Consider the following 26509-nt stretch of genomic DNA (forward strand, 5'->3'; position numbering starts at 1 on the left):
AACAATAAGATCTATTGTGAATCCTGAGAAGAAACAACAGTCATTTGCATTACTGAAATCTGCTATACATAAACCAAAACAGTCTTCTCCAAAAACATCCAACCCTTTGTCTATTTCTGTTTCAGCTATTTATAAAATTCTTCTACCTGACTCCGATTCATCTGAGGGGAACTCGAAGTCCTTTTCTAATGACACCTATTCACCTTTAAACTAACTAATAAAATCCACTTACTACTAATTGACAGCTCTAGAAACCTAAAGCAAATAAGATTCTAATTCTACATCATGCTGGACATAGCATTTATTACAATCAAGATTCATTCTCTGCCAAGTGGATTACTACAGCGGTAGTTTTGATGGCTTTAATTACAATGAACTTCATTCTTTGACATCTTCTCTCTTTCTGGCGGTGGCTGTGATGAACCTTTAATGCTCCATGTTTGTCTTCAATGACACATCCTTTCCGTTACCCTGAAACATAGGCCCCTGTTTGTCGGACTTTGATGTGCTTCACAATATTCGAATCCAAAGAAGCATAATTAATGAATTCTGATTACTCAAAATAGAACAGGCTGCCACGTCTTTGATGTGCTGGCCATTTTTTCATGCGTGAAGACAACATCTTTCAGAAAGATTTGCTGATTTGTCAATCATAATTGATTGGCTCAACTGAAACATGCAGCTACAGCAGTTTCGTAGCGCGCTACGAAACTGCTGTGTAATTGCATCATACACAGTCTCATCACTTCTCTGCATTCTTGCTACCTTCTCCCCATATTTCTCTTTCAGCTGATTGTTCACATTTTCCTCAACAAATGAATAACAACTTGCAAGTAATCCTGTTCAGCTGCCAGACTTCAATGTCAATACCTTTCCTATAAAACTCAAACAGCATGCCCAGATTTCTCTGCAAGCCCTGCCAACCTGGAACCTTTCACTGCAAAACACCTTTTCTTACAGCCACTTCAATAGATTCCAAAACACGAAGAACACAACTTTGACAGATGTTCAATTAGATCAATGAATCATCCACCTCAAATGATTGTGAAGTATTCCCATGGACCATTCGAGTGTGCATAAAACCCAATTTAATGAACAAATGGCCAATACAGTTAACAACAGCATGAAAAATGGAAACTCCAGATTGCTTGCCACAAAGGTAACCACCAAATATGTGGTGTTTACAACTCAACCATAAGTAATTCAAGTTCTTTAACCATTGCTTGCAACAAGTAATCTATTTTCTGGAGATACTTTGGCTGGAACTTTCTTTTATGTAATGATGATTTCCTCCTCTGTTGGTATCTTCAGATACATATTTGTTATGGTTTTGTTCACTAAGACAGCATCGGAGGGTCAAATCTGTCGCTGGTCCACAAAGATGTTTCCCCACTGCAGCATAGTAAAAGCCTTTCAAAGATTCCACAGCTTCCAATTTCAAATCTTCAATGTCTATTCTCAGGCGCTCCAAATTAATGGCCTCTGTCTGTTGTTTATCAGATGACAATAAAAATTTATCTGCTCCAAGAATGCTCAATGCTTCATCCTTCTTTGATGCAGATGTGCTCAAAATTGTTACATTCAGTCCAAAAGCCTTTCCAAATTTTACTGCCATATGACCAAGACCTCCTAGCCCAATTACTCCAAGAGACTTGCCTGCATGATTCATGTGATGACGAATCATAGGGCTGCAAACAGTAATTCCTGCACAGAGCAAAGGTGCAGCTGAAGCCAGTGGTAGATTGTCTGGTATCTTAAAGCAGTACCTTTGGTGAACAACAATGTGACTAGAATATCCTCCTTTCGTCACTGTGCCATCTACATCGATACCATTAAAGGTGAAAATAGACCCTTTTGCACAATTAACTTCCATTCTTTCATTACAATATTCACATCGCTGACAGGAGTTGACATATGTACCCACTCCAACATGATCGCCAACCTTAAAATGGACTACATTGATGCCAACTTCTTTCACAATTCCAACAATTTCATGCCCTGGCACCAATGGATACTTTGAATCACCATGTTCATTCCGGGTCCATACAATATCGGCGTAACAAAGTCCACAATGAGTTATCTTTAATGAGATATCATCAAGGCCTGGGACTCTTCGGTTAAATTGGTAAGGTGACAAAACACCTGATGGATCTCGAGCTTCCCATCCTGAACAGTTCTCCTTGCTGTCTTCTTTAGTATTCATGGTGTACCTGCCGAGTTTGAGCTAGAGAACCTCAAAGCTCACAATGTAAATCCATGCTTATTTGGCAACCATAGTTGCATCATAGCTTGGGAAATTCACACTGCTTTCTTGAGAATTTTCTTATCATTTTGTCTTTGTACTACTCTCGGAGTTTGCAGATCCCTGTTGCACCTTTCACTTTATGGACTATCCGAATCCTTGCTTGAGGCTTAATCAGCGGCAGTTTGGTTCGGTAACTCAGGTTGAGGGCCTTCAAAATTCATAAACGTGATTGGGGATTGGTTACTGGTGGTAACCGTTTGTACTAGTGAACCCAACGTCTCATTTGGAATCAATTCTGTAGGGCTTTCAAATACCGAATTTATCAATGCACTTGGGTTTTGGTTATTGATAAAACCGTATGAGGTGGTGAATACAGTGTCTCATCTGGAATGGCTTTTGGGTAGCTTTCCATTGCCGATTCTATCACGTTACAATAATCATGCTGTAAAGACTTCGAGTCCTCCAGCATCTCTTCATTCCCCACCCATATAGTATCATCAGAAATAAAAAATTCAGGCCCAGAGAACATTTCTTCTTTATTTGTAGGAGAAACAGGGCTATTCTCTGCTTCCTCTGTGATTCCGGTGTCTAAGGCCTCAGGTGAACTGAGAATTGCCTCCTCCTCCATTTCATTAGGAAAAGGGATACCCACCACCCATTGTAAGTAAAGATAATCTGCGGAGAAGAGACGAACCAGAGTTGGTAACATAAGGCAAGACAGTACACCCTGCTACAATTTGGTTGTGAGGTTATGTTGAACCTGGAAGCCCCGACAATTCCAAAGCAATGAAATACGTGAGAGGATAAAATTGTGACAATAATTATAATGAATGTGTATGGTGGTTTGGGAATAACTTGTGCCATTCTTCGCACCGCATCCCAATTCCATCCTCCGCCTTTTAGCACCTGGAACTGTTTCTAACACACGTGTTGTTTTACTGCCACATGCATTTGGCAAACCATTTGCCACAGATCCTCATTTTTTTAACTGATAAAGACGCTTGCAAGCTGATCCAGCACTGTGACACGTTGAGTCAGATATTCCCACAGAATCCATAGGAGACAGAGGTGATATTCGCACGAATTCCTCATTTCGTAGCGCAATTAGTGCAAATTCGGTGTTTTTCGCTACGAAATCACCTAAACCGAGCTGCGCTGTGAAACTGATAGAAAGGATTTATGTGCTTTTGACAAACAATCGAACTGCTGTGAAAAATTAAAAAAAAAAAATTTCTTGAGTGATAACAGGTTTCATGCTTCTTTATGGTCAACTAGTTTAAGCATGTTCTTGATGCCTCTAGGGTTTTTCATGTCATAATAATAATCGTCATAAGTTAAGAGAGTCAATATCAATTGTATAAGACCCATTTGTGCAAGTTGTAACATGAAAAATAATTTATTTTTATGTCTAGAAAGTCAAAAAGACCTTCAAGAACAAGTCGGCCCTACCAGTCACAAGTTGGCCTCGAGAGGCCTAATTTGACCTCACGAGAAGTATATATATATATATATATGGACACTTTGACTCATTTTAAGACATAAATTCAAAAGTTCAATCAACAATAGAACAAGAAGGAAAAACAAGAGTGAGGAGACTAGAAGACAACAAGAAAAGCCCTAACAAAGGAAAGAGGCTGAAATCTTAACTATTCTGCTCACACATGCGAGGATTAGGGTTCGTTTTATGTTGCATGGGGCCAAGAGTTGCAGGTTGAAGTTTCTAAAGTCACTGTAGGTCCAAATTTATAAAACTAGGGGCTGAAATATGAGTTTGGAGCAAGTTTGAATAAGGTTTGACTCTTGTTGATTAGAGTTGACTTTCACTTCTTGGAAGGGCTTTAAAGGAGGGTTGACTTGGTTCTTAGAGGAGGTATTGGAAAATTGTTTGGGTCTTGAAATTCTGATTTTATTTGATTCTATAAGATTGGAAGAGATTTTTTCTAGGTTTTCCCCTTAGAGGGGTTTTTCCATGGCTTGGAGCGTATATTTTGTGTCCACTGTCTTTTATGATTTATGCTCTTGATAATTGTTTTATGAAAAGAATATAATAAAGAATAAAAGAAGATAACATAGGTTCACAAGATTTTATCAAGGATAAGGAGAATTGTTTAAATGTCTACCCTACTAAATTTTCCAATAGTTTTCTTCATGGACTTGAGAGCCCTCTTTAGTCTTTTCATGGCTCTTAATGAATTTGCATACTTATTATTAAATCATATTCTGGCTATTACCTAAGGGGATCCCAAAATCTTGATTTGTACTACTGCATTTTATATGACTACTTATTATTTTCCTAGTGTTGGATCTATCTTGCCCTTTTATAGGCTTGTTTCTTATGAATTCTCTTAGGTGTTAGCCTTGCATCTATTTCCTTTGAGACTTGACACCTTTATCACTAGAGGGGACATCCCTCAAGTGTCCATATCCTACATAATTTCCATGCATTGAGCATACGAATGTTCCAAGTGTTGGAACCAATTTGCTTATTTATGACATGCATTCCCTCTACTATATTAAAGCATTATTTTATTATTTTTAAATATTTTTATAAAATGGAAAAGAAAGAAATTTAAAAAAAGAGGGTATGAGAAATTTTGGTTTCTTCTTTTGTATGGCACTTCAGTCATGTTTCCCTTGAACAGAACACCAAGATATGAATCTTCTCCTCATCAACATGGGTTTTAGTAGAGCCTTAAGAAGCCAAACCTTGTGTTTTTAGTTATTTTTCCTCTAGTTGGTTACTCTGCCAATCATATGGAGATTTTATTGATGCTTCTTCTATCATGAACTTATATCATTATTCCTTCATGAGTCTTTGTTTTCCAATTCATCATTATGCCATGCTTATGTTAAATGGAACTCAACTCCATATCATCCATTTTGCACCTTTTTTTATGATTCATTATGTTGGAAATTGTTGGTTATCAACTTATTTTCATTGATGGAATTATCTTCGTCATGTACTCGTGTCAATATAGAAGGTCCTCATTAACTTCTTACTTACAAGTCTTCTCTTATCGAATATGAAAAATTGCTTTAAGAGTATACCTCGAGTAGTGCCATGGCCTTATTTCCATCATTGATAGGTGACCTCATACTCAATAATGATTTTCATTATTGGTCATTGGTTGGGTAGCTTCCCTTATGTTCAACATCAACTTACATTATCACATATTGGTATTTGTGTATTACCTTAGGTTCCATTTTCCTTATTGGTGGAATTCCTAACCTCTATTAGTAGCTTTCATCATTAGTTGTTATTTTGAGGGTAGCCTCCATGTTCTATTCCATATAGGGTATGTAAGATATGTACTCATTGGTGGTCCTTCCGATCATTCATTTGAGTCCTTCTGAATCATCAACCTACTAGTTAAACTCATGTTGGTTGATGAGGGATGCCTTGATTCCCTCCATCTATTGGATCTTTTGCCATCGACTTCTACTCGTTTTCTCCAAGAGTAAATTATAGAGTCTTATCTAGTACCTTGAGGTTTGTAGTCATCAGTGGAAAATTCCCTCTTTGTTGACAATGAGAATACATCAATGTCCCCTAATTCATATATTCTTTTAGGTGTTTGAATTCAGAACATATATCTACACTTGTTAGAATGTACTAAGTAACTTGATCACCATTATTGTAGGTTTTAACCCTATACAGAAATTACTGCAAGTAGAATCTTAAAATAGAAAAATATACAATGGTGAGATCATAAAACAAATATACATAGATATTCCCCCTGGATCACAAAAATGGGAATACCAGATTAATTTTTCATTATATTCCTTTCAATTTTGCAATACATATGCATACATGTTGAAGCATTCATAAACCACAATCCACTAACCCTAGATTAGAACATAACCATAATTCCCTTGATTGGATCTACAAATACCATGGGAAAAAACCACCATGCCGAAAAACCATATGCAAAACGATGGGTAGGTCCACCCACCATCTTTGGGTCTACCGCCCATCCTTAGGTTACACCAACTATTATTGGGCCTACATAAAAAAATATAAAAAAAAAAATGGGGCACTACCCCAGACCCCATGACATGTGGAAAGAATATAACACACACCCAATATTCTCCCACTTGGTGTTTTATTTCCACACTAGGGGTCACAAGAGAGATTATTCATTAGTCCAGAGCTGCAATTCCCATTGTTTCTCTACACCAAGAAAACTTATTAGTGCTCATAGACTTTGTCAATGCATCTGCAACATTCTTCAGAGTGTCCACCTTTACCAGCAACACCATTTTATCTTCAACCATATCCCTCACAAAGTGATACTGAACATCAATGTGCTTTGTCTTTGAATCATAAGCAGGGTTCTTTGGCAATAAAATGGCAATTTGGCTCTAACAATCTATCATTATAGCTCATTGTACCAACCCCATACCTAAACACAATCTCTTCAACGAAACTACTTCCTTGCTTGCATGAATGGTTGACATGTATTCATCCTCTGTAGTTGAAAGTGCCACTAAAGATTGTCTCTTGTTCATCTACCACTAAAGATTGTCTCTTGTTCATCCAACCGACTTCTCCTCCAAATAGGTTAAACACATACCCACTTATAGATCTTACCCAATCCAAATTTCCATCCCATTCTACATTAGCAAAGCCATGTATGTCCAAAACTTTATCCATTCATGTTCTTCCTTGATAGCATAAACCATAATCACTAGTGCCACACAAATACCTGAAAACCTGCTTCACTATTGTCCAATGCTCCTTCCCAGGTTTTGACATAAACCTGTGCAATACTCCTATTGCATGTGCAATGTTTGATCTGGTACAAACCATTGCATACATTAGGGTATCAACTACACTCACTTATGGAACATGGGACATGTCCTCTTCCTCTTTATGTGTATTTGGAAATTGTTCAACAATTAACTTTACACCTACAGGAATAGGAACCTTCACTGGTTTGTTATCCTGCATATAAAATCTTTGCAAAATTTTCTCAACATACTTCCTCTAGTTTAACCATAGCTTCCTCTTTTCTCGGTCTCATTTAATTTCCATGCAAAAAATATATTTTGCAGCACCAAGATCCTTCATGTCGAATTTATAGGACAACTAGGTATCCAAATCCTAGATAATTTCTTTATCATTTCCAATTAGCAACATATCATCCACATATAAGACCAAATAAATAACACGATCATCAATTAATTTAAAATACACATAGTGATCTTCTTTGCTCCTTGTGAAGCCAAGTCCCCATATATATGTATCAAATTTTTTATACCCGTCCTTAGTGATTGTTTTAACTCATACAGAGACTTTTTTAACTTGCATACCAGTTCTTTCTTACCCTTCACCCCAAATTCTTTAGGTTGATTCACGTCAATCACTTCTTCCAAATCGCTGTGAATAAATATTGTCTTCACATCCATATGTTCTACCTAAAAATAAAAGAAGCATCAACAGATATAAGTAATCTAATAGAATCTATTTTGGAAATAGGGGAAAAAATATGACCAAAATACCTTCTCAGCACTTGGGAATAACCTTTTGCTACCAACCGAGCTTTGCATTTCTCCACCTTGCCTTCTGCATTCATCTTCTTCTTAAACAACCATTTGCTTCCAAGGGGTTTCCTTCGAGTCAAAAACTCCACCCTGATCCCAATCCTCATTTTTTTCTAGATATGCCATTTCATCAACCATGGCCTCCTTCCAGAGTTTTCCACCTTCTAAGTCCACTACCTCCCTAACAGTCCTAGGATAATCATCAGTAATAGATAAAGAAAATTTTGAACATAAAGCAAATGGACTGTACCTCTTTTTTTCCTTCTCTCTCGAACTAATATTCTCAAAATTGGAGTGTTTGGCTCTTCCTCTTCTAATTCATGTTCTGTTGTAGAGTCTGATTCTTCCTCCTTCAGTTCAAACTCTATCTACTAAGGTTCCTTTCATAGGAATTCATGTTTAATAACATATTTCACCTCTCTAAACACCACATCTCAGTTGTACATACCTTCCTTTTTTATGGGTTCCAAAACTTATAATATTTCAAACCATCCTTATACCCAATAAAGATGCACCTTTCAGATTTATTATCCAACTTGGTTCTTTTCTCCTTTGGAACATGTACATATGCATCAAATCCAAATAACTTTATATGTGAAAGAGAGGGTTTCTTACCAATTCATACCTCATGTGGAGTCTTGTCATCCAACGTTGATGAAGGTGATTTGTTAAATAGGTAACATGCAGTATCCACTACCTCTACCTAGAATTCCCACCCTAATTCAGCACCACTAATCATGTTTCTTTCCTTTTCCATCAATGTCTTGTTCATTATTTCTGCAACTCCATTTTGCTAAGGTGTGTATGGAGTAGTCTTCTATCGAGCTATACCACACTTCTTACATAATTCATCGAATTCCCTCTTGCAGAACTCTCACCATTATCTTTCTCAACACCTTGATCTTCTTCTCTGTCTAATTTTCCACTAAAGCCTTAAACTCTTTGAACATATCAAAGACTTCAGATTTCTTCCTGAGGAAATATATCCATGTATTCCTCAAGAATTCATCTATAAATGAGACATATTACACAGAGTTACCAAGTGATGGAGCCGAAAAAGGTATAAACACATCATTGTGCACAAGCTCTAATATCCATTTCACCCTCTTAGCACTAGAGAGGAAGCTCATCTGATTCTGCTTCCCATATACACAATGGTCATAGAAATCGAAATCTAGAGAGAAATTAGACATACCTTCTACCATACCATTGCCATGGAGTATTTGAAGGCCCTTCTCTCTAATGTGTCCCAGTCTTTAATTCCACAACATAGTATTTTCTCCAAAGACCACTAGATAATTTGCTCCACCTCTAGGAACCACAGAACTATTTCACCCATTAATAACAATTTTTATACAGAATCCATGATTTTGGACAGAAGTATCTTCCCTAGGCCAAATTGAATGACCTAGAACAACATAAATACAAAAAAACTAATTTTTTCCTTAAAGTAAATATATAATAGGATGAAGCCTACCTAGAATTTTTTGTATGCTTTGCTCCTTCCTTGGCTTGTTTGCTCCAATCCTAGCTCTGATCATTATAATTAGAACCTACACAACCAGACAACACGAGCCAATTATTTAAGGGATCTATGTAGCATTATCTAATTACTTTATTCAATAGATAAATAGGGTATTGAAATACATGAAACCATAACATCATATATAGGAAAACAAAGAACTCTTTGTATTAATAGAAATGGACTGAGTTACAACCAAAAATAGGTGTTGATCCTATAGAAGAGCTCCTCCAAATTGAATTTTCCTTTCCTTGTCACAAAGTTCACCTTTAATCACCCCGATGCATGGAATGATATCTCTTACAGCAGTAACATAAGGGTAGAATCAATCTCCAAAATCCAACCCCTTGCTTGTGGATGGAAGTACATATATAGGTGAAAGAGGTAGTTCATGAATTCTTATCCTTTTACCAATCTGGGCTTGAGATCCACTCTTGATGGGAGGATGAGCTCGAGGGATAAGGGATGAAAAATACAAGTTAGGATAGGATAGGATTCAAGAATTTTATCTGAGGTAAATAGTTATAACAAATCATGGAAGCTTCGGGATTCTTTTTTGTTTTCTTGAATTTTTAGAATCAATGCACCCCCAACATTGAGAAACCTACTTGTGATCAATGAAAGTGCAGAGTAGGGTAACCTGGTATTCAATGTTGGATAATGAGGGACTAGAGTGCATTGGTCCTTAAAATGACTGAAACAAGGTGCCTTTAGGCAGAAACTCAGGGATTAGAAAGAGTCATACTTAGGGCTTTCGGTAGAGAGGATGACAAAGTGATCAAAGGATGTGAATGATCATGTTTGTAGGCCTATTGACCAGATGTGACAAAATGGTTTATATCAAATTGCCCCCTAAATCGCAAAGTCATAAATGATAGTTGATGACTGAATTTATTTACCTTGTGACAAGTCAGGATCAAGAACAATCAACAAAATCATCATCTGTTACAATAAATTTACATCATGACATCTTTGTTGAGGGAGGCATACTCATACTCAGCACATAAGCTAACATTACATGTAAAATGATCGAAAGGCATGTTCACATATGACTGATGGTGGACCCATGACTGGATGTTTGTCTGTATGATCATATCCATCATACATTGTGATCTTGTATCACTCTTGAAACCGTTGCCTGGATGGATGAAACCAGATCTGGGGTCTTCTATCTCATTCACATGACTAACCAACTTATGTGTAATATTCCTAACCCAGAATATTCCTCAAACCCAGCAAAAACTCCAACCAAATATGTGCAACTGATATAATAACCTAGAAGTGATAAAATAACAGTGGAACAGCATATAATAATGTAAACCGAAAATATAAGCAGATACACAAGAAATGCAGCGAGAAATGCTAAGCCATTTTATTATACTGAGCAATAAATGAGTACAAGAGGTGATTAGATAGATGGCACCTCGACTTGCACAAGGCAAGTGAAGAAATACTCTCAGAATGACAAGAATGGCCTCTTTGTGTGGATGTTGCTGTTGTGCTGCTGCTACTAGAAAAAAATGATGATTTGGGGCTTCTCCCCTCCTTGGAAAAATCTAACACTCTGGATTCGGGCTCTACTCAAGAAACCCAGAAAAACCCAGAAAGCTTTCCTGGAATGGCCTCACGCTAATCTGCTTCCCAGCTGCTGGGAAACTGTCATGCTATTGCTGTTGCTGGAAATCGAATGAGGATTTTGGGCTACTCCCCTCCTTAGAAAAGATTGAAACTCTATAATCGGACTCTACTAAAAAAACCAAGAAAAACCTAGAAAGATTTTCTGAAATGGCCAACCCCCGAAAATCACCCCCTTGGGGTTCTGCACAGTTCCTCAAAGACACTGATGGAACTGCTGCTGAAATGTTGATGAAACTATTGTTGAAATGCTGATGAATCTACTACTGGAATGCCAATGGAAATACCTTGCCCGAGCAGGCACTCGAAGTCCCCCGAGGCTAAGGGTGAGATCTCCGAACAGAGACACTCAATGCACTAAACAGTGTTGCAGACTAGCTAAACAGCCAGCGCGCTCTAAATCGAAATGACTATCACAAATGCTCAAAACTAGAATGATCCCAAATGAGGGGGTTCCTCGCTATTTTATAGCCTTTGCCTCTCACAATCCCTAGGCTCACTTTCACCTGCGTGATCCCCTTCTTGCCATGTGTTCCTTCCCTCCTGCGCAGTCCCTCCATGTGTCTGTGTGGGCCCCATTTCTGCGTCCCCCTTTGGCCCCCTTGATTCCCCCTTAAGTCACAACATTGTGCCACCTAGGAAGTGACTTTTTATTCTAAAGTGAGTTATGTTCCCCCTTCCTCACTTTTTATTTACAAATAACTATAGAAGGCAAAAATCGAACAAAATCGAATATTCCAATTAGCCATAGCTAATTAGGAATATTACAGTCTCCCCCGGCAAAATGTTGCTTGTCTTCAAGCAACTGAAGTGATGGATGCTATAAGATCTCCTCACTCTCCCAAGTGGCATCCTCATTCGGAAAATTCTTCCACTTCACCAAGAATTCCCCAACCGTCCTGCTCCACAACCGTCTCTCTCTAGAGTCAATGATAGCCTCCAGTTGTAATACCAAATGCCCCCCATCATCCATGGGTGGTAGCTCATCCGTCCCGGTCACCTGCTGCCCCAATGCCTTCTTCAGGCATGATACATGAAAAATGTTATGAATCTTGCTGCCTTGGGGCAGCTCCAACTCATATGCAACCTGTCCAATCATGTGTACCACCCTATATGGCCCATAAAAGCGAGGCTTGAGCTTCTCAGCCCCCTTCTGCTTCAGCGATGACTATCAGTATGGCTGTAAGCGTAGGCAGACCATGTCCCCTACCTCGAACTGTCTCTCCACCCGACCCCTATCAATATATAGCTTCTGTTGGTTCTACGTTGTAGCCATGTTACCCTTGAGAGCTCGGAGGATATGTTGACTCTCTTAGATCCAAATCTTGGCTCTAGGAGCCTTGCTATCACCAAACACCATGTCAGCAAAAGATAAAGGATGATACCATATAAGGCATAGAATGGTGACATACCAATGGACATGTGATGTGAAGTATTGTAGCAATACTCCCCCAGATGTAGCCACTTCAGCCATGCTCGCTGCTGCCCACTGACATAGTTACGCAAGTAGCCCTCCAGCCACTTGTTAACTATCTACGTTTGTCCGCCCTTCTGTGGGTGATAGCTGGTACTCAGTGTCAACTCCATCCCCACCAATCAGAAAAGCTCCTGCCAAAGCCCGCCCATGAAACAGTTGTCCTTGTCACTGACGACGGTCTTAGGAAGACCATGTAGCCTGAAGATCTCCCTGAAGAACAGCTCGGCCACCTGTGTTGTTGTATAGTGTGCAGATATGGCAAAGAAATGTGTGTACTTCATCAGTCGATCAATGACGACAAAGATACAATCCTTGCCCTATACCATGGGAAACCTGTGATGAAATCCATCGAAATACTCTCCCATTTCCCCTCCGAAATGGGAAGAGGCTGCAATAATCCTGCGGGATGGCTCATCTCTCCCTTGTTCCTCTGGCAAACATCACACTCCCGGATGTGTTGGAGTACGTCCTCCTTGAGGCCCTTCCATGAGAACCTCTCCCTAATGGCCCTGTAGTTTTTGGTAAAACCATGATATCCTGCCAATGGGAAATCATGTGATGCCTGGAGTATCTTCTTCTTGAGCTGATACCCTTCAGTCAAGAAGATCTGGTCCGTGTAGTAGATGATCTCATCAACCACCTTGTACCTGTCATCTGCCACCTGTCCATCCAGAACCTCAAATGCAAATTTGTCCTTGGAGTACTCTACTAAGAGTTGAGCCCTCCAATCTGTATCCAAGCTCATAAGAGACAACGTGGCTGGTCTACGTAAGGGCATTTGCTACCACGTTGTTCTTACCTTTGACATACTCAATGTCAAAGTCATATGCTTGGATCTTACTGATCCACTTCTGTTGCATCTCCTGTAGCTACTTCTGCTCCAAAAAGAACTTGAGGCTGTTGTGATCAATCCTCACCCTGAACCTGTTGCCTACCAAATACTACCGGTACTTGGCCAATGCATGCATGATGACTAGAATCTCCTTGTCGTATATGGAATACAACCTCTTGTGCAGAACGAGCTTCCGGCTCTCAAATGTTATAGGGTGACCTCCCTGCATCAATACTGCGCCAATCCCCTCTCCCGATGCATCACACTCCAAAACAAATGACTGTGTGAAATCTGGCATTGCTAGCAACTCCTAGATAGCCCGCTCTATGTCTCCCTTTCAGAACTCTGCCTCCATCCAATGAGCAGAGACAGTCTGAGGCAGATATGTGTGTTGTCCCCGTATCTTCTCATGCCTCCATGTCTTCTCATCGTCCCACTCCATCTCCAGGGTCTTCCAATCTGTCGTGGCCTTCCCTAGAGTGATAAGCCACTGAACACCCAGTATCATGTTGGTGTCCAGAATATCGACCATGAAAAATGGTCAATCAATGCGTAGGTGCCCATCGTCAATGAAAGATTTGGAACATAACGAGCATGCGTCATGGTCTGATCTCCTGGGACCAAAACTAAAAACCCATCGAAGCTCTCTGTCTGTATACCTCTCCGCTCAACCATCTGGGCATCGATGAAGTTGTGGGTTGCCCCACTGTCAACCAAAACTAATATGCGTTGACCACGTACTGTCCCTCGTACGCATAGCGTCATATACTTGGGAACTCCGCGCAACGCTGCAAGGGCCCCTCCGGTGGGTGCAAAAGATGCACCACCTGCTGCTAGTGGTGGAGGTGGCAAAGGTCCGTGTATGGCATGGCTATCTCCTACCTCCACATCCTCCTCGTCATCCTCTTCTCCACTGCTCTCAGAGAAGACCTCAATAAAATGTGCTTTACCAGCAGCGCATCTATGTCCTGGTGCCCATGGCTCCTGAGAAGTGAAGCACAACCGCTTCTTCTTCAGCTACCTCCTGGCATCATCGTCAAGTTGTACTCATCCTGGATTCCCCTTTGGAGGTGGAATCCTCACATCCTTCCCCTTAGACTGGAAAGTCTGTCTCTGGGGGTAAGGTGTCCGGGTCCTGGGTAAGACATCCTGTAAGTCTCAGGTCCTGCTGATAGCGTCCTGGAGCATAGCTGGTCTAGTGGATTGGACTAGACCCCGAAGTGGCTTTACTAGCCCCTCAACATACATATAGACCCTTCGTGCCGTGGAGAGGTCTGGCACCATCACGGAGACCCTCAAGAAATCTGCAATGTAGGTCTCTGGGATCCCTGTCTGTTTGATCCTAGTCAGCTCAACAAAATGTTGCTCTGGATCCCTCTGATCAAATTGCTCCATCAGTCTCCTAGTAAACTCAGCATATGACGTCACTGTGGAGTGCCCCAATGTAACCATCCCATGAAACCACCAATCCTGGGCCTCGCCATCCAAATGTAATGTTGCCACCTTGATGGCCTCTACCTCCGACATCTGGTTAAGCTAGAAATAAATGTCCAGCTTCTCCACCCAAGACTTTACCGAACTGTTTGATGAGCCATCAAACGTAGGCAAGTGAAATATGCTCGCTGCACGGTGGGTGTCGCCATCATGGTAATGTCGGTACCCTCTATGATGATCGCGGGGTTTGCTATCCCGCTGGAGCTGAACAAAATCTTTGAATGAGAGGGCTTCCCTGAACTCCTACCCATAGGCCTAGTACTCTGCAAAATAATCGCCCATATGCCTGGGCTCTACCTCCTATTGGGCTGCGGCCCCCATGTGTTCTCCTAAGAAGGTGGGCATGGTAGAGCGTGTAGGGGCATGTGAGGCCCCCTGCTGCACAGTATCACGCTGCTTTGGCAAGTGATGGGATACACCTGATCCTTCACTAATCTGAAAAACTTGTGGGCTCTCCCACTATCTGGCCTCTACTGCCGTGAATCTCTGCCCCATCACCTCAATCTGCCTCGACAGATCCTGCACTGATTTGAGGAGCATATCCGCAAATCTCTTCCCATCCTCGTCTGCCATCTGCTCTGCGTCCACTACTGGCTCTCTCTATTCTACGTCTACCACAGGTTCCTCTTGTTCTGTGTCTACCACAGGAACACAATCTCCCTCTCTGTAGGTATTCTCCAACCTACGCCCAGTGTCTCTGTATCTTTAACCTCTATAACAGATATAGGGTTTTTCCCCCGATGTCATAGATTGCTAGCTCCACAGGCTGAGCCAGATCTATGCTCTGATACCACTGTAATATTCCTAACCCAGAATATTCCTCAAACCCCAGCAAAAACTCCAACCAAATATGTGCAAATGATATAATAACCCAGAAGTGATAAAATAACAGTGGAACGGCATATAATAATGTAAACCGGAAATATAAGCAGATACACAAGAAATGCAGCGAGAAATGCTAAGCCATTTTATTATACTGAGCAATAAATGAGTACAAGAGGTGATTAGACAGATGGCACCTCGACTTGCACAAGGCAAGTGAAGAAATACTCTCAGAATGACAAGAATGGCCTCTCTGCATGGATGTTGCTGCTATGCTGCTACTGCTGGTAGAAAACAAATGATGATTTAGGGCTGCTCCCCTCCTCGGAAAAATCTAAAACTCTGGATTCGATCTCTACTCAAGAAACCCAAAAAAACCCAGAAAGCTTTCTTGGAATGGCCTCACACTGATCTATGTCCCAGCTGCTGGGAAACTGTCGTGTTATTGTTGCTGCTGGAAATCGAATGAGGATTTGGGGCTGCTCCCCTCCTTAGAAAAGGCTAAAACTCTGGAATCGGACTCTACTCAAAAAACCCAAAAAAACCCAGAAAGCTTTTCTGAAATGGCTGACCCCCGAAAATCACCCCCTTGGGGTTCTGCGCAGTTCCTTAAAGACGCTGATGAAACTGCTGCTGAAATGCTGATGAATCTACTACTGGAATGCCAATGGAAATACCTTGCCCGAGAAAGCACTCGAAGTCCCCCGGGGCTAAGGGTGAGATCTCCGAACGGAGACACTTAATGCACTAAACAGTGCTGCAGACTAGCTAAACAGCCAGCGTGCTCTAAGTCGAAATGACTATCACAAATTCTCATAACCAGAATGATCCCAAATGAGGGGGTTCCTCTCTATTTTATAGCCTCTACCTCTCACAATCCCTAGGCTCACTTTCTCCTGCGTGATCCCCTTCTTGCCATGTGTTCCTTCCCTCCTACGCAGTCCCTCCATGTGTCTATGTGGGCCCCATTTCTGCGTCCCCATTTGGCCCCCTTGGTTCCCCCTTAAGTCACAATGTTGTGCTACCTAGGAAGTGACTTTTTATTCTAAAGTGAGTTATGTTCCCCCTTCCTCACTTTTTATTTACAAATAACTATAGAAGGCAAAAATCGAACAAAATCGAATATTCCAATTAGCCATAGCTAATTAGGAATATTACATTATGAGTCTAACCATGTGAATCAATGAGATGGATTCGAACATGGTAGAAATCATCTAATTACCAGACAACGATGTAAGCCATTAACATATGCAAGAGAAACCACTAATGATATTAATGGCTCTCAAGGTACTCTAGTACAATCCTTATGGTGTGAATAAATGAGTTGATGTCAAACATCACACAAAATCTTTCGGTCAAAGGCTAATGATGTAAACCTATCACTGAGAGCAAGGAAACTTACAATTGATGTATGAAAGCACCAAGGTACAAGGGGATGTTTTGAAGTCAACTTCCTGGATAATGAGCTGATGTCGACAGGAAGCAACCCGTCGCAGGAGGGCCTTGATGTATCCCCCATCAATGAAACAAAACAGGTATGATGATTTGAGACAAAATGATCAGAATGATGCTGATATGGAACTGGATCAGGAAAGGTAGACATGGAATGAAGGCTTAAGAGTATTGTAGCAGATATTGACTGAATGACTTCTCTTGAATAGAACGACGACACTGAATGGAGTTGGACACATTAACCAAAACCGAAATGCAGGCTTTGAAAAGGTATGATAAACCAAAAGGAAAGAAGATTTCCCAACCCAACAACCATGGAGATGAGGTGGAAGAGTGTCGTGTTCAAGAGCAACTCGTTGCCATTAACAAATGGAGTACCTTGTTTTCCTAATTTCCCCAACCATACTGGTCAGTAACTCTTTGTTTTTTAACAAGATTGAGGAGGATAACATATGCTTGATCTATAAGTTCTCCTCTGAGAATATTTAACAAACCCAGAGAGGGAGTCATTCAGTCTCGTCATGAACAACGAGTCCATCTCTATTTGATGTTTTAATGAGTCCAATGAAGGTATAAATCAACATCTTTTTCATGTTTAGAAAGTCTAAAAAAGAGGTGAAAAAATAAAACTCTAGATGTTCCTTTTCGTAGATAGTCCCTTAGGTCTAAAAAGGCATAAAATAATACCCAAGAGAATATCTTAGCCATTTTCGACTAATGTATTCCTTTTTTGTAAGTAGTTTATCTCAATATTGAAAAGGGTTAAACGTATACTGAGTAGACATCTTTTCATTTACTTTAACGAGTTTGAAAAGACAAGTGCTCGACAATCTTTTCATATTTTGGGAGTCTGAAAAGAGCTGAAAGAGGACTCCACCTAGAGAAACGAGTGGTATAAAGGGTAGCAACTGGTTCCGGTCATGATGGAACTGCTCAAAATAGATAAAGGTAATGAGGTTGGCTAATAATACCACACAACGCAGTTATTCCTCAGGAAAGGATAAAACATCCAAGTGAAATCATATGATTGGCCAAGAAGGTGGTGACAATGGAATAAGAAAATCAAGGTTCATCTGGAAAAAACAAGCTAATAAAAATGGAAATCGCGAGAGGTAAAGTGTGAATGGTTTCATTTTTACATAATCTTGAAAAATGGGAAACTATGCTTGAAATTACTTGAAGATGGTTTCATTTTTATACAAGCTTGAAACATGAGAAAAACTATGCTTGAGAGTGGTTTCATTTTTACACAAGCTTGAAACAAAGGAAAACTATGCTTTATATAAGTTTGCATGCCCCTAGCATAATGACTCAATTTGAGGTACATGCCCCCCAAGCTTCATTTGAGTCACCCAACTAGACTATTGGTTACTGGGTGGATGGAATGAAGATTTATTTATGAGATTAAGTGAAAGACTCGACTAGGAATTTATGAGATCTATTCAAACACTCAAATTGGAAGGGGATTTGTTTCAATTTTTAATGAGCTTGACACATGAAAATAACTATGCTCATGGGACCTTGTTTCATTTTTTATTGAGCTTAACACAAGAAAAGGAACTCTACTCTAGGAACCTTGTTTCACTTTTTTAACAAGCTTGACACAAGAAAAGGAACTTTGCTTCGGAAGCTTGTTTCATTTTTTAATGAGCTTGACACAAGACAATGTACTATTCTCTGGAACCTTGTTTCATTTTTTTAATGAGCTTGACACAAGGAAAAGAACTTTTCTCAGGACCTTGATCATGACCTGTAGAAGGCCATGGATTCCAAGAGATTTTCATTAGATGGGAGAACAATTCTCGAGAAGGGATACATATCAAGGGATCTAATTGAAAGAGCAGGCTCCAATGCCCCCTGGAAATGATCAACCATATCGCCTACTGGATCTACGTCGAAATATGTTGAGTGGATAGTGAAAGGCTAATCTTCATCAGTGGGTATGTGAATGGGATAAGTTGCCACATAATTAACGTGTGACGGGGAAGATACCACCTGCATATAAGGACCACTTAGGGGAGTTGATTGATTGGGAGTCAAATTAGGGCCAATTAACAAAAGTTGGACAATGGTCACAATTCTTCCTTCATGTGGGAAACAGATCACACAAAAGAGTGAAGAGACAAGAGCTCACATGACATAAACATAGTCATGCCCAAGGAGTAAATTAAAATCCAAAGGGCCTTGGACTATGTTATGAATAGAAATATTCATAAACATCGATTAAATAATAAATATTAATAAATAATAAATTATTTAAATTATTTAATGTCCCATTAGTTGTGAAGAGACATGGGTCAAAATTTGTGACCTTCTGTCTTTGTGGCTAGTCAATACTTATATAGGCACACCACCACGAAGAATCGTAGATACCATTCATATTTTATAAATAATACAATTACTACTTACTACAAATACAAGTCTACACATATGATTCATGCTTGCATACAACTTTAAATGTTTCAGTGGTATCAGAGCTACCAATTCCCTGACTTGTACTGAACTTATTTTGCTTGTGATGTCACTCTGTCTTCTGTCCCTGAGTACCCACAGTTCTACAGTCACATCCCTTCCCTCATCTCATCCCCCGCATTTGTTTCGCTACCCATACATAACGACTATTCCATTGTCCGCTCCTGTATTCCACCGTTCCTTCCTCATTGTGCCTGCTCCCGTCCCACATGCATCAATTATTTCCCTTTCTGTTCCTCGATGTCGTCATCCTACTTATTGACCTGCGTCCCTACTGTGCTCCTCGTCCATTCTAACAACTCTGTTGTCCACCGTCCACTACAACCTTTTCCATTTCCACTATCTTACACCCACTGAAAACAACCACCTACAGCATCGTGGTTAGACCAGTGATGGGATCCCACTCCGCTACCTCGTCAATGTTATACAGCACGTCTGACCCACGTGCAGTCAAGCATTGTGACTCCTCCGACGTGACCCACTATCCGAATCTTGAGGGCTTGAATCACGTAAGTGGAAAGTTAAAAGAAGTTTAAAATTTTTGGATATATTCATTTAAAAAAAAAACTATATTACATCATTTTAATATAGTTTTAATATATTCATTAAATATAAACTATATTACATAATTTCAATATAGTTATATATAGTAATATATTATTAAAAAAATATGGGTCCACTAGGGAAAAAAAAAGAACAAAATGGTAAGCAGTAGCAATGACGACAATTAAAAAAAAAATCAAGAAGAACTTGACAGAATGCGCAAGAGCCATGACGATATCGTGAGGAAGCAAGATGATTTTGGGAAGACTAAAACAAAATGGAAGAGGATATCATAGAAATAAAGAGCACGATGAGCCAATTTATGGGAGGAGCCAATCCACCTTTTAACCCCTCAACTACGCAAAGTCCTAAGACTCCGGAAGGCGGAACTTTTGCAAGTCATTAATTTCCGTCAATGCACGAAAAGCCATGAGTACCGCATATATAGTTCGAAGGAAGTGAGTACCATACAAAGTTTCCCAACAAGGACTACCTTAAAATTAAAAAAGAATTACCTAAATATGATGGTAAGGGCCATAAAGGATCCATTGTATGGGTGCCATTTTTGGATCAAACCCACCAATAGGGGAGCAAGAGAAGGTCATGACCTCATCCAACTACCTAGAAGAAGAAGCATATGATTGGTTCCTATGGTGGTCTAACAAATGTGCAGCTCACTTGTTCAATTAGAAAAAAAAAAAAAACGCCCTGCTAAAAATGTTTCATGACGAAGAAGAGGATGATGTTTATGAAAGATTCATTCACCTAAAATAGAAAGGTTCAATAAGCGAATACACTCACGAATGGGAAGTATTAGCTATAAGGCAAATATGATTCTCAAACGAAGAGTTGTTAAAAACATATTGTTGTGGCCTTAAGGATTATATTCGGGAAGAATTAAAATTATATAAACCCCAAACCATTGAAAATGTTAGACATGCAACAATAATTATTGAGAGAAAATATAAGCTCAGAATGTCATCAGTCAGGGAAGACGAAGACCAAAAACAACACTCGAGAAAAAAAGAAACCAACAAATGTAGGTATTGTGGAGATAAATGGACATCAGGACATGGGTCCCTTAACAAGAAACTGTATACTTATGAAGTCAAGAAGGAATCATACACTTCAAGTAATGATCCAAAAAATATATATAGTTGTCACAAATGTGGAGAAAACTGGACGTCGAGCCATAAATGTGAAGACACATCCCTACACTACTATAAAATAGTAGATGTGAAGCAAATTAAAGTACAAGAGCATGATGAAGGAATCGTTGTTACACACAGTGAAGATTCAAATTCTGAGGAACAATCATTAGCTGCAATCTCATGTGATTAGAAGAACCTAGATGAAAATAGTAACTCTTTCAGAGATCAAGAACAACAAGCATATGCAAAATATATTCCACCACATCTTCGAAAGAAGAGACAATTTCCAAGAAGGAAAATTAAACTTAATACTCCATCAAAAAACATGAGGAAGAGACTACGTCCTAAAACCCTAAGGCTCGAGGGACTCATAAAAGGCAAAAATGTAAATATACTTATAGATTCGAGTAGTATTCACAATTGTATAAACATTGATCGTTCTAAACAACTTGGTCTTTGTATATGCCCAATAAAGGACTTGACTATGTCTGTCACTACTGGAAACAAAAATCAAGGAAATAGGAGAATTTCAAGAAGTTTCAATCCAAATACAAGAACTGGAGCTACAAACAAATCTATTTGCCATACCACTCAAAGAAATGGATGGAGTTCTAGGTGCAGAATGGTTAATACAACTAGGGAGCTATACTACAAACCTTGAAGAACAATTCATGGAGTTTAACTGGAAAGGATGACATTATAAATTAAATCGTGTTAACACTCCCATCTCTAAGGAGGATACAAGTACTCGTGAAGAATTCACTAGCCAACGAAAGGATGACATTCCATCACAACAATGTTCAACTAGAGAAAACCCTTCTAATTGTGCTTTGAGGACAAATCATCTCTAAAGGGGGTGGCAATGATATGAATAAAAATATTCATAAACATCAATTAAATAATAAATATTAAAATAGAAAATATTAATAAATAATAAATCAATTAAATTAGTTAATGTCCCATTTGTTGTGAAGAGACATGGGTCAAAAGTTGTGACCTTCTATCTTTATGGCCAATCAATGCCTATATAGGCACACCACCACGAAGAATTGTAGATACCATTCATATTTTATAAATAATATAATTACTACTTACTACAAATACAAGTCTACACATATAATTCATGCTTTAATATAGGTTTAAATGTTTCAGACTACCATCACATCGATATAGACAATCTTTCCTCCCAAAGTAATAGGAAACTAAGGAAGGATCCCTAATGGTTGATCGGTTCCTCTGTTAAAATCCAACATATTCTGGGAAATGGGAACAAGATGCGAAGAACCTAAATATTTCCAAGTAGTTGAGGATAGAATACTAACAAATGTGCCTTCATTTATGATTGTGCTAGGTAAGACCACATTATAAGCATGTATTATGATCTGGAAGGGCACCTAAGGAGGAAGACGATATTTTTCCAGTCGACTCCAATCTAAGGAAGTGACCATGCTACTTGGAGGGGGTGTCGTGAGAACAGGATAACTACCCCCTTGTGCTATGGGAATGAGAGAACTACCCTCCTATACTCTTGGAACGGGAATATTCCCCCCTAGTTCATTAGAATCTGAAGAAATGAGAAGAACCTTAGTGGTATGAATTTCACTCTCTACGAGAAAGGTATGATCAACTAAAGGTGGAATAGAGTCAACCATTTTATCAACCAGTGGTTTATTGGGAAGGGACTCGTGGGATTCACGTTCAAAGAGAGTGGGATTGATTGGATTCATATATTTATCAATCACTTCATCAACTAGAGGAGGATTGGGAGAAAGGTTTTGATAACTAGCCAAAAGATGAGGCTGAGAAGCTCTAAGTTTTTCCAAAACTCTTGAGGCTTCATCCATATAAGGAAAAAGGTGAATAGGATTATTCCCTTCACATAACCTACAGGGAAACTTGACTTTATCCTTTTTCCCATGGACCCTACTATCACTAGTTGAGGGTTTGTCATTAGCATGATCTCCAGAGACTAATGACAAAGGCTAATGTGGGCATATAGACCACACTTCTAATATCTTGGGAATACCAAGAAATTCTCTAAGAAGGTGATCACCCTTACAAAGAATGCAAGGGAATTTAACTTTGCGAGGTTTATTGGAAGGTTTCTCAACATCAATTGCATCAGTAGCAACGGTTTCTTGGTTTCCCCCTGCTTATTTTGCTTCTACTTCTTCGTCCTATTCTTCTTCATCTTAACTTCCTAGTTACTTGAATCAAGACTTTCAGCAGGTGAAGACTAAGAAAGGGATGAAGGAACAACATGTGAAGAAGGTAAACGGTAAACTTTAGGATCAACTTAAGTTTGATATTGTTCATGTGGAGGAGAACTTGGTTGAGGTGTATTTTGGACATTCGGAACCATAGTGGTCAAAAACAACCAAACTAGAAAACCAATGGTAAATCCGGGAAGGGACAACATTGACATATAACGAGAATCAATATTTCCAAAAGAAGGAAAAGGACCAGGATTCCTGTCAAACGGGTTTCCTTGATTGGTAGACTCGAGAACTATTGCCATTAGTCTCAATCCGAGATCTACTAAGGATTTTTTCCACAAAGAGGATTTTGTTCCATAATCAATTAATTAATTTTAGAAATTAACAACAACAACAAAAAAATAAAAGAGGGTAAACAAGGCATAAAGATTTACCAAGAAACCATGAACTGCAATAAACACCTTGGAGAACCAAGGACTTAACAAACGTGTAGGAAATATCCCTCAATGTTGTGTTCGATGTGTCACGGTATACAAGGTGGCTAACTCAATTACCTATGGAAAGGATAGCAACCTATAGAGGAATTCAAAAATATGTGGGAAAAATACTGAGAGGCGGTATGAATCAGTATTTACACTTTTAGAATATGATCTTCTTTTCAAAATGTATATGCTATTTTACTGAAGCCAATTAGCATATGTCCACACCTTTAAAGAATGAAACCAACATATAGATAATACACATTGATAAACAGCTAATTCTTTGTCTTAAATCAAAGTGTGATGCATTATGCAATAAAACAGAATAACTCAACACACATAAGAAACACACATGAAGACCAGGATTGTTCAGGTGGAAACCCAATGTGGGAAAAAACCATCGTTGCTTTCATCTCAGTCTTCAATCCTCTTATAATAAAATGTTTACAATTTTTGTACTGGTGCAGACTTTTCCAGTACACAGGGATCTACCCACTGAAGGCTACAACCTTCACTCATTTTCCAGCTTCTACTAGGAGGGAGCTCCAACCCCCTAGCTCTTGTACTGGCTAATATGTTTACCAGTTCGTAGGCATTGGCCTACAAAAAGCTACTACCTTCACTTTTCCTCCAAGGACCACGTTTCATAAATTTTTAGACAGGATGCTCCTAGACACATCAACACAATATGAAGGCCACGTTTCATCAAATTTTCATACTAGACCCATCAGAAAAATTGAAGCTCAAAATCAATCATCACTGCAATAACTGCATCTACCAACAATCATTCAATCTAAATAGTCAGATCACTGTCACCGGAACTCAAAGTTGAACCCAAAACACTGCATCAATAACCAGAACCAACTGCAACCTTAAAATTCATATGTCAAAATGTATACGCTACTTTAGTGAAACCAACTTGCATGTATATGCTACTTCCTTTAGCCCAACCTACGTATACCTCTAAAAATATTGAATCACAAAACTTCTGAACCAAAAACTGTATCAATCAGTAACATTATGAAGATCTACTGTCAAATTACAGAGTTCTAAACAGATAGCAGCAAAGATCACCCTTCTCACTTAATCAACCAATCAATCAGACTCAATCTCCTTATACAGTCAGCTCTATTTTCAGATCTAATGAAGACATCATTAACAGATAGCAGTAAAATAGTAGCACTGATCAGATAGATCAACCATCTCTGAATAACAAGTTTTTCTTCTGCATATGCTACATGGAAATGTCGAACCATCGTGTATACACACCTTCACCAAGGCGAACTAGCGTATAGATCTGCAAATAATAACTTATAACTTTGCAGCTATTCTAGACTTCAGACATACCCATATCATAACATATAAAGGATAAAACATGTGTTAGCATTCAGATCTAGCCCATCCATTACCAGATCTTACAATGATAAGTCATTTCAGGTCTCATGATCCTGATCCAACATTGTATCCAATGGTGCACAAGTTATTTCAGATCATATCATAATCATATCCTTTACAACATAAAATATACTTCAGATAGATGTATTCATGTAAAACCATTTTTCTTGCACACTTAGCCCTTTGATCTTCTCCTCCTTATATAGTTTTAGCCTATCTCAATACCTCAGACCAAAACAACACTTAGAACCTATGGTGTTCTTTCATGGGATCAAATAACCGTTACTCCGCTCAATATTGTGGGCTAATACCATGGTATTGACCCTTGGTATTCTTTTAACCTTAATTTTCCATCCCATATGTGCTTTTCATTCTGTGAAAGTGCGTTCATACATATACGTTGTTTTTGTTCTATGAACCCGCTTGTATATGCTACTTGGACTAGGTGAACCCGCGTATACAATTTAATACAACTTAAATGATCCTTTTTCTTCAATTGCTTGATTCTGATATGTAATCCTTTGTCCCATCATCCAGTTCTTCTATGCCATTACCCTGTTACTTCTGAATAGACCTGTTACAATGAGAGTTTCCCGCTATCAATTATGAATTGACCTATGAGTGGGTTTCCATCAAGGACAACAAATGTACCATAATGCCAACAATCTCCCCCTCTGGACTCGATGGAAACCATGTTGTTGTTGATTACTTCAAGCTGTAGAACCTGTTAAATATATCAAGCAACACTAAGATACTCTCCCCCTTTGACATCAAGGGCAAAGGGCGAACCAATATATTCTCCCCTTTAGTACATGCTGAGATGCACTATATTGTCCATGCTCCCCTAAGAACATGTAGAGTCTGCAGAAATAATTTTCAAAAGAATAGCATGACTCTATAATTCAACTATGTGAGTATGACCTTCCTCTCACCAATGATTCATACATACATCAATCACCCAACCAAGTGGGGATATACCAAATGTTCATACATGTCTGAAAATTTGCAATTATTACATCATCCTTCCCATGCATAGTGGGGGTACAAATTACATCATATGTCCAAAAGGACTCATTCATAATAGACTATGACAGAAGGAGACACATTATTACACCATAGGTCTTTACATGACCTTTACAACAAATGATATGGATATCTGAGACCATAGCTGAATTCAACAACCATGATGCCAACAATGCATAATGTTTTTGAAGGCTAATGCTCCCCCTG

The 26509-nt window shown here is 39.2% G+C and overlaps 1 pseudogene; it reads right to left on the minus strand.

Annotated features, from left to right (window-relative positions):
- Nucleotides 1-1237: 1237 nt before the first annotated feature.
- Nucleotides 1238-2207, minus strand: LOC149186407 (putative cinnamyl alcohol dehydrogenase 4 pseudogene; annotated as a pseudogene).
- Between the last annotated feature and the right edge of the window lie 24302 nt (nucleotides 2208-26509).

Source organism: Pinus tabuliformis, chromosome 3_1 (genome assembly GCF_031772625.1).
Source record: "Pinus tabuliformis cultivar Carrire ecotype Pingquan chromosome 3_1, CPIR1, whole genome shotgun sequence".
Classification (NCBI taxonomy): domain Eukaryota; kingdom Viridiplantae; phylum Streptophyta; class Pinopsida; order Pinales; family Pinaceae; genus Pinus; species Pinus tabuliformis.